We start from the raw sequence: 16945 nt of genomic DNA, 5'->3' as shown, positions 1-16945 counted from the left end.
ACAGATAATTTATTACGTCTACACCATTCATCAAAGTTGTCTAACAACGATTGAAGGTACTCACAATCCGCAGCACATTCTATTGGAACGAATATTTTAAGATCGTCTGCATATGCAATTTTTGTTCCATTATATAAGCTATCATTAAATTTGAAAAACAAAGCAAACAGCAAAGATCCCAAATTGCTGCCTTGAGGGACGCCGGATCGGTTAGTAAACGGAAAATAGATGCTATCATCTAAGATTGATCCTTATGCACCTGTCAGTTAAAAATGACTTCAGCCAATGAATCATATTGTTGTGGACACCGAGCTTAGCAACCTTTGCAAGTAGAATTCGATGATCAATCGCGTCAAATGCGGCTTTAATGTCGGTATAAACAGCATCAACTTGCTCCTTATTCTCTAGTTGATTCAAACAGAAAGACGTGTATTCTCAAAGGTTCGTACATACCGATCTTCCAGACATAAACCCATGTTGTTCCGATGAAATGTACTGCGAAGAAGCTTTCGAACAGTTTTGATCCAGCAGACAAGCTTGTTATTCCACGGTATTGTTTCACGTTACGACGTTCGCCAGTTTTTAAAATCGGTAACATAAACGAAGTTTTCCACAGCTCTGAAAATTTCCGTTGTTGGAAGGATCGGTTGAAAGTTCGAGCCAGAGGAGATGATACTGCTTCGATACATCGACAATAGATAACTGAAGGCATTCCGTCAGGTCCTGGGGCAAAGGAGCTTTTAGTTTTTTAGCAGCAACTTCGACGACTTCTTGATTGGCTTCAAAGGTGCTAAAGTCTATGGCATCGATAGGAACATGGCGAATGGCGTCGATACACTCGCGTTCTGAGGAGGTCTTGTCCGAGAAAACTGACCGAAAATACTCAGCAAACAAATCGCAACACGTTTGTGGGGAGTTAGCCTCAGTCTTATGGAAGAACACTGACGAAGGAATTGCGTTGGATTTCCGTTTTGAGTTAACAAACTTCCAAAAACGTCGAGGATTACTGCGCAGACCGGATTGTAAACGCATCACATGAAGTTTGTAGAGAGAGGTATTGAGTCGACGATATGCTGTGCTAGCTATTCTAAACTGTGTTTGACAGTCTTCTGTCCGATTCTTGCGAAGTCTACGCAAACAAACATTTCTTTCACGCCGTAGTTGTCGGAGTGTAGGTGTGCTCCAAGCAGGCGATACAGGTAGCTTGAATCTTGGAACATGCACATTCAACCAGTTTCTGATTAAGCTACAAAACGTTTCAGTCATGTTGTCAATCGATGAGGCATTTAAAACTGTATCCCAATCAATGCCTCTCAGATAGTGCGAAAGAAGCGCAAAATTTGTCTTCCGAAAATTTATAGGTCTTATTCTACCTATCGACTGATTCGGTAAAACTTCTTGCAAGTTGAAGTGCAAAAATGTAAAAGCATGAAGTTGAATAGAATACACTGACAGCATGTTCAGAGAACAGCTTTAGGTTCTTATAAAATAAACTGGAAGGAATGAGAACATTTGATCCCTGGGGGTACTTGATTCCTTCGCTATATCTTGAAACTGTGATGTCTAACAAATATCAAATGTTATAGGAAAATGTACCAAATAGAACCAAACAACAATGTTTTTATCTCAAATCATAATCTTATTCAAATTTGTCAATCGTAGTATGCAATGACTTTAGGGTAGCAGACAAACTTATAGAACTCTCTTTGTCTGACACGTACAAACTGTGATGAATTTCTGTGACGCTATTTCCTTGAATATCATAGAAAATTCATGAAAAATAGGGTATTTTTAACATTTTAGTTGGGCAAAATCAATTACCCTTACCAATCTTATCATACTTTTCTGATTCAAAGTAAGAATTCTAAATTTGATATTGTCCGAAAGAAATATTATTTCGGAAATCCATTCAAAATTTAGAAATTCTATCAAATCCTTGGATATGGCGATCTTGGAGCTCCTCACCCGACTTGCGCCACATATGATCCCGCTTCTTCCGGTTGAATAGCTCGAATTTGGATTCGTCGTGCCACAACAATGTTTTCCAGTACTCGAGCCATATATCGACGTGTTCCTTGACGAACTTGAGCCGCTTAGCCTTGTTCACCTGGCTGATGAAAGACCTTCTCACTGCGATCTTTCTATGGCAGCGGTCGGCAACCTTTTGAGACAGAAGAGCCAAAAATTGCAAATTAAGGAAAAGTCCAAGTTTCAAAGAGCCACAATTCATTTTATCCTTACTACAAATAATGGTGATCGCTAAGGTACATTGCATCCTGATGTTAACTCAGTTGTATTATCATTTTTCACAACGCCACAGATTTTCGTTGTTTTATTGGCAAACGGAAGCGATTTTCATTCTTCTGAATCAATACATTTTAATAATGGGTACAGCTTAGTAACGTTGAAATTTTGGCGATTTACCATTGTGACCTGATAAAATTTATCACTTTTGTTGAAATATTAAAAAAAAGCATTGCAAATTTTATATAATAAAAATGCATACTACAAGATGTAAATAAATATAAAAAAAACTATACGAGAGTTGTCACTATTATTTTTTCTCCAATTTCTACAGATAGGCCTCCAAATTTTTAGGTTTTGAACATCCGTTAAAATCCATTGAGGATCATTTGATTGTTATGCGCAAAAAACTATCAGTTTATATAGATAAATATTTTTCGGGCCTTAGAATAAATAAACCAAAAAAATTTATTTCATAGATGCTCATTTTACGGATTGAAAAAAGATTAATCAAAATTTGACGAAATTCGGTCGCGAGATGTGGTCTATAAGATGTGGTTATATTTTTTTTTTAATTTTTGTCATTACAAGCATTCCAATTCAGCTCTCTGGTTCTCATCCTGATTTCTGGTAAAAATAGAAAAGGTTTAAAAAATTATATTTTTTGATAACGAAAATTTGAGTTTGAATTCTCAATTCTGTTTAAATTCGTTACCCTTCCAAGTTGTTTCTTCTCCATACTAATGAAATCTTAAAAATAATTCTAAACCTCTGAGTCTCAAATATATCGTGAATTCAGATTGATCCTTATGTCAAAGTTTCAAGGAATTCTAAAGTAAACACAAATTCACATTTCAAATTTTTATACAATAGTGATTTAGAATTTAATCTATTTGATTTTTTCAAAAAGATATTTTAATTTGTTCAATGAATTCTCAGTTTTCACTTGCGAATTTGTAATGTTAAGCATTATAGTAGTTTGTTGGCGGTTCCCTGGACGAAAATGTTAGATAACCAATTTTAATGATATAAGATTCGCTGTGTGAATAATTTATTCTAATTTTTTTATATTTCAAAAAAATTTCAAATATTTCAAACTGTCAAAAAATATTTTTAAAATACTTTTAATTCTTGGCAGATTTGCTGTATTTCAGTGTATCTTGAATTTTTGAATCGTCAAGAATAGAATCAACCGATGATGTAGAAATATGCTGGGGTCCGATGAAAATTTTGATAGCTATCTCGGATCTGCCCATAACAATGATAAATCTAACATTATAATAAATATATAATTTTGGCTTTGCTTTGCTGCATTTCATTTTTCAACGAAGCGATTTTTTAAACTCAAATTTCAGTTTTTTGACGTTATTGTGATAATCACTTCATAGAATAAACCTAAACCAAAATTCTGTTAAAGACTTAGAAATCGAAATCAACTTTTAGAACAACCATGACGTTTTAAAAATAATTGCAGAATTATCAATTTGGTTTAAAATTTAAAAAAGAGATGTTAAAGTTGTTAGAATATATATTAAAATTTATGGAAGAAAATGCTTCTTTCCCAAATAAAGTTTCTCCTTCGAATAAATTCCTCATATATTAATATTATATATGAAATTCTAAAATTAGACAAGCACTCAGCTCCCGAATTATAAAAATATTTTTTAACAAACTTGAAAAATTTGTTCACTTGAACTCATGTTCAAAATTAGAACGAAGAACTTGATTTTTTTTCATGGATTTGAAAAGGAACATTGAGAGATGGGATTCAATATTTGAAAAATTTAAAAACAAAATGTTTTAAGAAAAAATTTTAATGCACAAAACAATTATTATCAGTATTCGAAACATTATTAATATCATCATCTGATATTCATATTTGATCAGAACGGTGTAAAAGCAAATTTATTTTTAAAATATTCAATTAAGAAAAACAAACTCAATTTCATAATCTTTACAGTGAGGACTGTATTTGACAATTAAAAACTGCTCGGTTTTTATCCGATTAAATCAGAAAATCAAATTCAACGGTAAACTTCCCGTACCAGTGAAGAAAAATTTCTCCAGGCTTCCAAATTCTAAATCAGAGTTTTATGAAGAACGTTAACTGGTTTCTAAACCTCAACTTGGTTGCAGTCTGACAAGATGCTGTTAATTTGTTCTATTTATAGTAGTTTTTTGGTTTCTTTTTTAACCCTGGGAAGTATTATCTGAACTGAAGGAACTTATGTTGCGTCCGTTTACTCTAGAAAATTTCGAGGATTTTCAAAATTTTCACACATTGAGCTAAAGAGCCGCAGTTATACATCCAAAGAGCCGCATGCGGCTCGCGAGCCGCAGGTTGCCGACCTATGTTCTATGGTACTCCTTTGCATGGAGACGGCGACGGACAGTTCAACGCAATACCGAAAATTGGAGCTCTTCCTGTATCTGCCGGATCGTTATTATTGCGTTTTTCTTCACTTCAGGAATGATTTTCTTGTCCGTTCTGGCATCTGTCTTGAGCTTCAGTCCTCTTCCTGGGCGATCCATCTCCGATCCGAACGTTTTCATCTTCTTCATGATTTTTGATACCGCTGTCTTGCTGATTTCGTAGTGCTTCGCCACTTCCCGGTACGTTTGACCGTTATTCACATCACGAACAACCAGTTTCCGGATGGACAACGGAATGGAACCAGAAATTTATGTGTTCTCCATATTTTACAAGTTATTCGAATGTAGACACCTGTTTGAATACTCCAGAGCCAAGCCAGTTGTTTATGAAACGTCAAAATACACAAAACAAACAAATTCGAGGGGCCTCGCGATGGAAACTCATCGAAATTATATTGATTTTTAAGTTGGACACTTTATTTTGCCCATTTTTTTTGGAATATTAATTGTTTTTTTTCTATCAGAAAAACTTTCTTTTTTTTTTACCAGCGCAACATTAACAAAAATTTAAAAGAACATAATAAACAATATTTTAAAAATGATTACGATGTGTTTTCGGTGAATTTTAACCAGAAAAATAAAAGAAATGATAAAAAAATAATTTGGACACTTTATTTTGCCCCTCACTGTACATGAACTCTTCAAAAATACCAGATTTCTGCAAAGTCAGCTAGATAAAGTTCATCACAAAACGGTATTGAACTAATTTTTAATCAAAAACAAATGAAGTTTTTTATACAAGGATTGTGATGAATTGTTGTTACACTGAAAAGAGGCTTGAAATTTTGGTTTTACACGAAGAAAAAACAGTCAATTCAGTTTCTCAATTGTACTGTGAGTTAAACTACTTCTCTCAGATGTTACTTTCAATAATCGCATGGAATGTTTTCATAAAATTAGCAACAGTCTTTTTCTCGAGAACATCTCCGTAAGACGGAAGAAACTATCAAACGTACAAGCTTCCCCGCACATGTAAGCCATCAGTGTGTGTTAAGATTCCGGATCGTGTCGCCGGTTTCCTTAAGCTGCTTGCCGTTATCCTTTTTATGTGATCCGTTTTAGGAATAATGTAATCGAGGATTTGGAACTACAAGAGCTTTGGGGAGGAGAAAAAAAACTGCCGCCAGCTAGTAACTTCTCAAATTGTTCTTCGCTCGAACATTTCGTTCCGGTAAAGTTGAATTAAGGGAAAACTTTATGGCGAGGATAATTGAAAGTAAAATAAACTCTGCTAGAGGTAATCTTTTGCCATGTTTCTTCGCTCGAGTTGATCCATTCGAGTTTCTTTTTGGGCTCTCTGCGTGCTAGAGTGTTCCTGTGGGTTTGTTAGTGTGAGTGTAAATGTGTAAACGACGGATCGGAAATGGCTGCCAAAAAGTTTTCGTTTCCGAGGTGCGAAAACTAAATGTACAAATATCTGCTGCCTGTGCTTAGTTCATGTGATGTGGTGCTTGAGCCAGTCAAGGAAAGAATGAAAATACCTGCAGCCAAAAGGTTCTAATTAAAACATTCGCGACGAGTGAAGGAACAAATCCGTGTCATCATTGCCGTTCGTATCTTTGCTGCTTTCAAAGTTTAAGCTAGGTTTTAATTTTTTGGCTTCTATTTGTTTTAGTTCAACGTAAACGCTGACGAGAAAAGTTAATTCGAGAATTGCCCCTGGCACAATTAGAGAAACTACTTTTCGTCCTGTTATTTTGAAAAGCTTAGTGGAGCTTCACGTTTCTGTTCGGAAAGCTAGAGAACTTTAATTAAACGATGAAAAAAAAATTGTTTTGTTAAAAATCATTTTTTTTTTTTTTTTTTTTTTTTTTTTTTTTTTTTTTTTTTTTTTTTTTTTTTTTTTTTTTTTTTTTTTGTTTGTTTTTGTTGATTGTTGTTTGTTTGTTTGTTTGTTGATTGTTTTGTTAAAAATCTACATACCACGTCATTCTTGGCTGGTAAACGGTGGATAATGTGCAACACGAGACCCCATAGTGGTCATATCACCTCTTATTCACAACTCCTATCTCTACCTCCCCGCGGTGCCGGCTGGGGTGCGAGTAACCTAAGCGGAGATCGGGTACCCAACCCCGGTGGATGCTTTGGTCGCATGCAGACTGAGAAGGTGGCCGCACGCGTCTGTTCCCCAGGTCAGGGGCGGCGTGCAACAACAACCGAGCGTCTGTTCTCCAGGTCAGGGGCGGCTCAAACAGCGTCTGTCTTGCAGCAAGCGGCTGAATTTATGAAATGCGGCTCCCGCCAGCTAAATCCAAGATGGCAGCCCCATCGCGGGATAGGGACTTTAGGCTAACAACCTACTGCTCCCGATTTGAAATTGTTACGGAATCCGAAAGAAACGACCGACCTGGAACTTTGGCGACGACTTTTAGCATAAGAAGACGTCATTCTTAATAAATGAAAAGCAATGATTTGAAAGAGCATGTTGAAAATCTTTTTTTCCTTTTATAAAGAAATTGAACGCATTTGGAAACAATGTTTAAAATTAACAGCTAAACCATGTGTCACAAAATAAAATTGATGTACACACATTTAAGAACTAGTTTGATTGAGATTTATAAATGATTAGGGCATGATATTTCAAAGCACATAGTATTGGTTCGTAATACTTCATCAGTTATACCTCGTTATACCTCATCAGAAGTTATACTCAAATAAACACATTCCAAGATGCATCCCTATAAATGTTAATGAAGAAGAGTTTCTACTGATTGGTAAAACGAACATCCGACATATGGAAATTAACATACACTCTAAACATGGGATAAGTTTACCCACCTACCAGTATTAGGGCTTTGGGTAACATTAAGACTTTTGAAAGCCAAGCCACGTTACAAAAAACCTCAAAACGTTTCAGAAATGACGAGAAGGCAAACGGAATATATGTGTGGTTTGGTTAGCCCTTTATTTTCATCAACTTAGAACCGAAATGTGCCAAGTTTGGGGGCTAGCAGCTGCAGATCCACATTCTAATGGTGAGTAAGTTACAGAGAAAGAGAATGGAAACGCCCGTTGGAATAGCATCGGGTAATCATGTTTGTTCTATAAATATACTATTAAGAAGTTTATTTATTCAGAAACATGCTTCGTATATGACGAGAAGTTCCGAGCGATGAATACTAATTTGAGTTTTCCCTCCTTTTCCAGCTGTTGATGAAAAATTTCGAGAGTTTCCATTCGAATATGGATGAAGTGCCGTATGCTTTGAGGAGCATGGCTTGGCCAAGTGTTTACGTTAATAAAGGAACCGCACCAGAAACATGAAAAGTGCCCAACTGATGCGCCAGGATATCGCGACGCCATCGGAATAATTGCAAATTTGCATGTCTCTTCGGTTAGAAAAGTTTGACTGGCGAAGATGACTTGGTTGCAGGAATATTTCTATTATGCATAGAATAGGTTAAGAACTACTGGTGAGTTTGTAGGATTTTGGTGGCAAATTATTTATTCTAGGGGATAGCGATATCATACACTCGTATTGGCCTCAATCAGTGCAAAAATTGTGATCAGTGATCTGTTTTCCCATGCCATGTTTGTAAAATTTCAAGTGTCTTGTAGACTAAAGCTTAATAATAATTTGTACACAGTATAAGTTGCCAAATTTTGGTCAGTTTTTCGTGAAATTGAGGCTGAAAAAGCTCTATTTCAGTATTTTTTTCCATCATAACTCTTACAATGTGTACCGTAAAATATGGTATATCGGGACTATTTTCGTAATATTTCAATCAACTGCATCTCTTTCAGCTTCCGATTTATTTGCAATAGGGACAGTGGCTAAGAATTTAAAAAAAAATAATGCGTTCCATCATTTTAAGCGCAAATCAGATCATAATGCAGGGCATTTTTAGCTTTGCAGATATGCTGATACAATCCCTACTCCCCATCCTTATATTGGAAGAAATGTTACTTACTGGTGGTGCCATACTCTAGGGGCGAAAATAGGGGAGAGTGGGGTATCGTGGGCCACTTTTTTTCTTTGCTTCATAACTTCTTTGTTATAAAAGATAAAAAGGTAAAAATAAATGGAAAGGTTTTTAAGGTATCATTAGAATTTTTCCGATTTTTATTTGGATTTTGAAATACTGGGGAGAAACGTGGGCCACCAAATCCAAATAGTTGACCCAAAATAAAATTTCAAAATTCATTTTGTTATTTTAATGCAATTTCAGATGAGGAAATAAAAATAGAGTGGTGTATGATCGAATAGTTCCTAATTCCTGGCTCGCGAACGTTTTGGCAAAATTTCTAATATAGGATTTATGCTCGTCTCTTTTGCATTGGAAAAAATAGTCAAAATATTTTTCACAGCTCTTTATTTGGAATAAGAAAACCTTGCAGATTGGAAAAACATATTATAAGTTCTGAATTTGGATTAAAAAACCAAAATATAGATGACCCAAAATACCCCACAAAATGTGGCCCACGATTCCCCACAAGCTATGATTAGCAAATCTGTTGCGTTTGTGTGACTTTTTGATGTTTCATCGAAAATTCCTTTTCCACTTGAAAGAACATGAGAATAACTAAGATCATAAGCGTATGAGAATATTTTTGTTATATACTTTAGGTCTCCCACGGATGCAATTTGCGGGAGCTTATTTAATTATGTAAGTACATTTTTCTAGGCTAGTTGAACAAAAGAAGCATATGATAAGTACATAAGTCAACAACAAATAGAAAAAACATGCCTCCGCACGACAGTTGGATTGAGATTTTTATCTCAACCCATAGCTGATATCTAGAGTGGCCCACGTTTCAACACTCTCCCCTTTTAAATAATTCTTCTAATCTAAGATCACCTCAAAGGTTCATTTTCATCAGTTTTACAGTGTTTTCCACGACCGTAGTTCACGACACAGTTACATTTGCGATAAAAAAAATGAAATCATGTGAAGCTGCGCACTCTCTTGCAACTTTGACAAGTTGTGATTTCTCGCTCGGTTTATATTTTTTCATGAAATTTTCACACAATCTAGTTCAACTATCCAACTCATGTTCTACAAAATTTGAAGTCTTTACAAGCTATTCCCGTAAAAAAGAGAAATTTGGAATTGCTCCACTAAATTCGCAGTATCTTTGACAATTTCCATTGAAAAATCTTGAAACTTAGTCCAAAGATGTAAAAATGCGTGATATTATATCTGGCCTAGTTTTGTCAAAATAAATTTACGCGATCGAATATGGCGCCTGGTAGAAAAGGAGATGCATTATCACCCAACAGACGATTTCATTCTTTTTTGGACGGATGTTTGTATGAAAAACATAGTAAAGTTTAGTTCTTTTAGAAATGGGACAGTTACGAATGCGCGTATCTCAAAAACCATTCGTTTGATCTAAATACATTCTATGAAGGAAAAGAAGATTATATTACGATTATTCATGAAAAAAATATATATTTATCCTTTATCCTTTTTTGTAAGAAAAAAATCTACTTTATTCTTGGTACCTCCCATCGGCCAGCGCACATTTTTTCCAGTCATGGTATTGATAAATTTATCAAATTTCGTCTGTATTTTAGGTGGCTACATCCACCTCCATCAACTTCTGCTACTTTTCTGTCCAATACTTCTCGTTTGAATGAAACTGAGGGCAATTTACTGTATACAGCTGTTTCGAAAATATCAAAATATTTGAGCCCCTTTTTCAGTGTTTTTAAGGGGGGGGGGTAGGGTCTAACGGGTATAAAAAAAACACCATTTTCACGATTTTTTTCTAGAGCTATCGTTCAAACAAATGTATTCAAATTTTTTGCATTATACAAAGCATTGTTAAAAGAACATTTAGTGATTTTTTCGTAGAAAAATATTGAAAAATGAGCCGGTGACGGAGCATTTTCGAGGATGCCTTTTAGAAAACAGGATTTGCGGTGGACACTGTATCTCAGCACAGAATCATCTGAAGTCAAAAAATCAGAGCAAAATATTTTTAATAGATATTTTTCTGGACCCCAACGTTTTTATTTAACTTAAAAATATTTTTATGAAATTTTTGTGGCTGTTTGAAGTAAAAACTACGATTTTTCACTTAAAAATCCGCCATTTTTCACCTCTAAAATCTCCCCAAAGTTAAAAAATCAAAAAAGAAAAACGTTGGGGTCTGGTATTTTATATGTAGAAAATATGTTCCAAATTTGAAAAGAATCGGATAAGTAGTTTTCAAATGACGATGTCCACGGACTTTAAAAATGTGCTTTTGAGAAAAACGCGTTTGAAGTTTCTGCTCTTGCTTTCTTGCAGTATCAGATAGGAGGAGATAAAGGCCTATAACTTCTACAGTTTTGCTTCAATTGACTTGAAAATTTGACACAACATTCTTGAAATGTTTTACAATAAGAAAATAAAAAAATAAAAAAATCGATTTTTTGAAAGTGTTAGACCCTACCCCCCCCTTAATGAAATTATTGCTGGCAAAATCTGACAATAAAGAAGTTGAGATTGAACTTATAGTATAATTGGTTTGTATAAATCGTAGTTTGCGAAGGGTACATACAAGATTACTCTTTTAAGACTTTTAAAAACAGCGAAAACCAAAGTTTTCGTTTTCAAAATTGTTGCTATTTTCCACAGGAGCAGAATTTTAGCAAATCATTATATTTTATACAAATTAATCAGCAAATACATACTTTTATATAATCGGGACCTTGCCCTATCAGACATGGTATAAAATTCAAATGCTGGAATATGTTCAAAATAGGGTATTTCATAAGTTTTGTCGTTCATCAGAAATCATCTGTCCCATAGCCTCGGTACCAGCTATACACAACTTACGAGCTTTGCAACTAGCAAAAAATTTTTTTTTGAGGTTAGGTTTGAATTACTTATTACTAAGCAACACCTTCAGCTTATCGGAAAAATTATTTTTGGACATTTCAGCGATCAACCCTTGGCTTTTTGCTTATTGAAAATTAAAAATACTGGAATGAGACTCAACTTCCCTGATGACCTCCAACCGCAGTTGCCGATCATGTGCTTCACTCCAATGCTTGATTTGAACTTTGTGGACATTTCTTACAGTGTTTGCATACTTTTCCACCACTCACACACAGTTAATTTTTGAATAATCAACGGTTTTGTCAGCTATCAATTTGATAATGATGGATTTTGAAGGAATCTGTGCAAAATTTTTTTTTCTCTTGCATCGTGAATATCTCAAAAACACATCAATTTTAAATTTTGAAAAAATAGGTCGGATAGTACTTTTTACAGACAACAAAATGCTTTCAAACTTTTGAATATTTGATAACTCATAAACAAGCAAGTTACAAGCAAAAGAAAATGTCCCATTTCTAAAAGAACTAAGCTTAAGACAGTATTTCATACACATTTGACCTTAAATCTTGACTGGCAGTAGAAAAGATGCTCATTATATGGTTTGAACATTGATGTTTTGGCTATTCATTCTACCAGATCAAATCTCAACTATGCAATCACTGTTCAAAATATTCAACTATAAAAAAAAACTCGGAGAACTCTCAGAATCGAAAAAAATGCTATCATGTTTTATAAAAGCTTTGGTGATTTTAAAGCATAATGATTTTATCCAAGTTTAAAAAATTGGTTATGGTGACGTTTCTAGGATAGGGACAAATAGCCCGATTTGCTGAGTTATTGGGTTGAGATTTATTAGAGTTCTGGTGATGTGAACAACTTTTTACAATATTTAAAAAATTTCGAAATAACTTGAAAAAAGTTTTATCGGAAAAACGATGTTTTCAAAGTTATTTTCGTATTTCAAACTTGTAATTAAAAGGATAAATATTTAAGAAACTTGATACTTAATACAAAGTTTTATAAATTTTTTTTCGTCAAATCAAGTTTGACGAGTGCAAGAGATTTAGAAGTTTGAAATTCATAGGAGAAATAATTTAATTTTCATATAACGTTTTTTATTTCTTAACTTCTACGTAGGCACCCAGACGACAAATGTTTGAAAATAAAAAGTTGTAAGCGATGATCACGTTTTTTATTCAAATTTTATCACTGTGGCATGAAACTTTCTGACTTTTCCTGAAATTAAAGGCTTTTCGATATTTAATTTTGAGTTTATTGAAAACAGTCAGCATTGAAAAAAGTCAGTCAGTTTAAAAAAAAGCAATTAGCAGTTTAGAGTTATAATGACCCCGGTGACTGTTTTAGTAATAAAGTCAAAACTACTAATCTGATATCCATAAATTATACTACTGCAAAATTGGAAATATTTATGCTATCGAATGCCTTTAAAACATTTTCGTTAGGGTTTTTTTTGTGGTCAACAGCAACTGCTCTAAAATCAAAATGATCCTAAAAATGGATGTTTTCCAATGAAAATAACTTATTTCGCTAAGAGCAAGGGTTCTGGTGTTGGGAAAAAAAATGTTTAGAATATTGACAGCTGTAGCACGATTTGAAAATTTAACTATGCGAAAAAATGTTCTGCATCTACTGCTGTGATGCCAAAATAACGTCCAAAATAGGTTTGTCTAGGGTAGCAATGCTGAATGATAATTCGTTTATGAATGTGATCTGAGAAATTTTCAATAACGATTCATTTATCAACCCTCTTCGATTTATATTTTTCAATAGTTCTGAAGAATACATAGTATTATGAAGTACCCTTTCGTCATTCACTCACCTGAGGGACCCGACGACGATAGGTGGCGCTGCAGAATTATTTCGTAATTACAAAATTCGATTGCACATCTCCAACAAACGACAACGAACGACAAAACGGCTGTTAGCACAGCCGGGTAATTAAATTTGAAACTATGTTTACAAATGTGCCCAGGGACGCTTCAACTGGTTCTGCCGTAGTTCATCATCGGTTTGTCCCGGTCCTTGAACTGCAAACGAGAAAATTGTCAAGCCCCTCGAATCAGGGCAGGTTTGTTCACCGGGGGTACTGTGGAGAGGGTGGTCATTCAAAATGATGTTTTGGTTCCAACCGTCCAAACACCAAAACAAATTGTTCCATAAAGCTGGAAAAAAGTCCTAACGCATTCCGCTTACCTTTTCTCCTATGAAGGGCTCTTGACTTTGCTTTTACTGCCCCGGAAAACGTCCGACAGAAATAACATCGAACGGTTGTTTGGAGTAGCTTTCTGCAATTTTGTTCACCCACCTAACTCGTGCTCGTACCAAATTGCCCAAAATCTTCAAAGCGTCGTCGTCGATCGTTGAAAGCATAAGCATCAGCATCACGATTGTTCCCCCAGGAGTATCTTCCAGTAACTCTCGCAATCATCACATGTGCACAACCATTATTGTGTAGGCATCAGGTGTGCTGGTTGAGCCAGGATGCGATACGATGTCTAGCTACTGGTTGCACCTTGCTGATGGCAATAACAGAGATATAACTGAGCGAATTATTGGAGTTCCCAGTTTTTCGTTTCGCTTGCAAAAATTAGGAAGAACTCCGAAATTTATCGATGGAAGCTAAGATTTATTGCATTTAGAAATTCTCAGAAATATAAACCTCGTCAATAAGTAATATTTTTTATAAAATATTGCTTGTAACCCTATTATTTACAAAAAATCAAACTGTTGCCGGTCCATATTCCCAAGCAACTTGTCGTCCGGCCTGGATATTTCTGACGTAGATACCATTTTGCTGCTTCATTTCAAACCATTCAACTCTGCCAGTAATGCCATTTTCATGTCATAATCAAAAACTGCATTGACATTTCATTATCCAATGTCTGACTACTGGACAACAGTTGCCAAAATCTGCGGACTGGGAGTTTTGAAAGATTCTGGGTACGATTGTGCGAACCGGTTCTAGAGTCCATGCTTTCATTTTCTGGACCAATGCTGGTGTGATACCAGAAAACATCAAATCTTTCTCTTTTTTTAATCTTTATAAGGTTCTGTTGACTTTTGCAAGTACTAGAATTGTACCGAATAGTGGCCAACGGCCGAATTCCGAAAATTTAGCTTTTCAAAAATTCAGTTAAACGAATATTCAGTCGAATATTATGTCGAGTTTAAAGAAAAACCAAAAGCGATCTTGTTATCGAGTCGACTATTTTCAACCAGATATGTAATGCATAAGGTCTTCTTCGAGTATGGATCTCTCGTCAATCTAAGATTTCGGCGCACTCCATTTTTTTTCTTCAAAATATTACCACTTTCAGAAAGGACATCAGATCATTTGTTGTTTCTAGTGCGTTTAACAAGAGACAATGAGTTCTAGTGAAATCTGGGACAAAATATGTCAAAAAAGGTATGGAGATTTAATTTAAGCAAGATATCTTTAAGTTAATTGTAAATAAGAACGACGATCCTACCCTTAAGCCATTCTTTTTTTACAGGTATCCGCACGGCCGTCAATTTTGGGGGATTTTAAGAATAATTTGTAAAAAATAGAGGACGACATCTAAACTGAATCTAGACATTATTTCGATATATACCTACATGAGGAAAATTTATAAAATATTTAAGATTTATTTTTTTTATATCTCTTTCTTGATGTTTATTTTTAAATTAACTCTTAATAAATCGTTTTTAATTAAAACCTAAAGCTTTCTAAAGAGGAATTTGAGTTTTTTATTTGATTTAGCATATAGTTTGAATAAGCCCGAGGTCACATGGCAGTAGGAACGAGAGAGGAGGGGATTTTGGGGGTTAAACCAATCTTGGCTTGTGATAAAGCTCAGTTGGCAAGTATGTTGTCTCCTGAGCCGATGTCCGCTGGTTCGAGCCCAAGAGCAAACATCGAACATAGTTGTACCGGATAAGTTTTTCAATAACGATTCGCCAACTGCACCGTTGATAAAGTCGCGAATGCCATAAAAATGGGAAAACTATAATCGAAACAAAACAAAAGGTAACAATCTAGACTCAAAACTTTGAAATCTTGTCCCAGGTCCACAGTTCTGCTACAGTTTTTCAAAAAATATCTCACTTGTTGATAGTGAAGTTATTTTTTAACATTTCGTAGCTGATTTACAGCCTTTTTTTCTGAAGCATGTTTTTTCGGATTTTTTTCTTAGACTTTGAATAACGGAAAACTGGCGGTGAATATTGTCCGAAAAACATATTTGAGTTACATTACGAGGTTTCGAAAACTATAAATTTTGTAAAAATCAGTTGAGAAACAAGATCGATATATTGGCTTTAGTCAAGAGTGTCAAATTGACACGCCAGGTACTGTAACGGGAAACAATTTCAGGATCGGATGAGGGTTAAAGACTGTCCTCGAAAACGCTATCAAAAGTTATCCACATAAGAAGTTGGTGCATAAATTTTCGGTACAGTCCTTTCTCCCGAGTATCGACTTTTCAATAAGTTCAGACTCAGTAAGGTTGCCTGATAGCCCGTATTTTTTCCGGGTGTTTCCATTTTAATAGCAAAATTAAAGAAAATTTTTAGTGGCGTGATAACAATAATGTACGGTGAGTTGCCCTTTTTTGGACCCTTAACGTGGTGGGTTTTATACATCCTGGTTTTTCTCATAAACGGGAGCAAAGCCTTTTTTCAGAAAATATGTTGGCTTGGCTGCAAGTTCAAACGAGATTTTTTAAACGTAGGTTTTGAAGTTATGAAACCAACAAATTCAATGATAATTGGATTTTAAATTAATGATTATCATGATAAAATGTTTCAGCATTTTTATTCAATATTCCAAAAACACTAACAATTTTGTTATGAATATCTCGAACATTTTCACTTCCAGTTACCAATGGCAGCAGCACAATTGTAATAACTTTTTTGTGTTTATTTGTGGATTATTTGCATAAAGCTTACAAAATTTTGTAGAAAGACTCGAGATAGATTTATAATTATTTTCTTATGGAAATCCGCATCCTAGTTGATTGTTTAGTATGGTAACAAAACTATTGGTGACATCAGGTCCAAAAATGGAAAATTATTGGTTGAATGTGTTCTATATTTGGACCCTTTACAAATTTTCCACTATTCCACAGCAATAGTAGTTTCCCTCAAAATTTTGGCTTGGTCAGTTGAGAAATGAGATTTTAGAACCTATGTTGAAAATTCTCATTTAAACTTGATCATGTACTGAAAATAAATTTCCTGAAAGATTTAAATCTCCCGTCCATTTATGAGAATAACATGATTATTTAAAAACCACCGCTTAAAGGGTCCAAAGTAGGGCAACTAACCCGAGTATTCAAACAAAATCAGAAGATAGATGAAAACCACTTGAAAATAAAAATGCTTGTTGGAGCACTTAAAACCGTGTTCATAAAAGAAATTCAAATATCCATTTTAATGAAAACATAAAAACTCTGAAAATTCATTTTTGGTCCCGAACATAAAAATTATTCATAACA

This window comes from Uranotaenia lowii, chromosome 3 (assembly GCF_029784155.1).
Source record: "Uranotaenia lowii strain MFRU-FL chromosome 3, ASM2978415v1, whole genome shotgun sequence".
NCBI classification, from domain to species: domain Eukaryota; kingdom Metazoa; phylum Arthropoda; class Insecta; order Diptera; family Culicidae; genus Uranotaenia; species Uranotaenia lowii.
The sequence above is the reverse complement of the archived record's forward strand: the minus strand, read 5'-3'. Positions refer to the sequence as shown.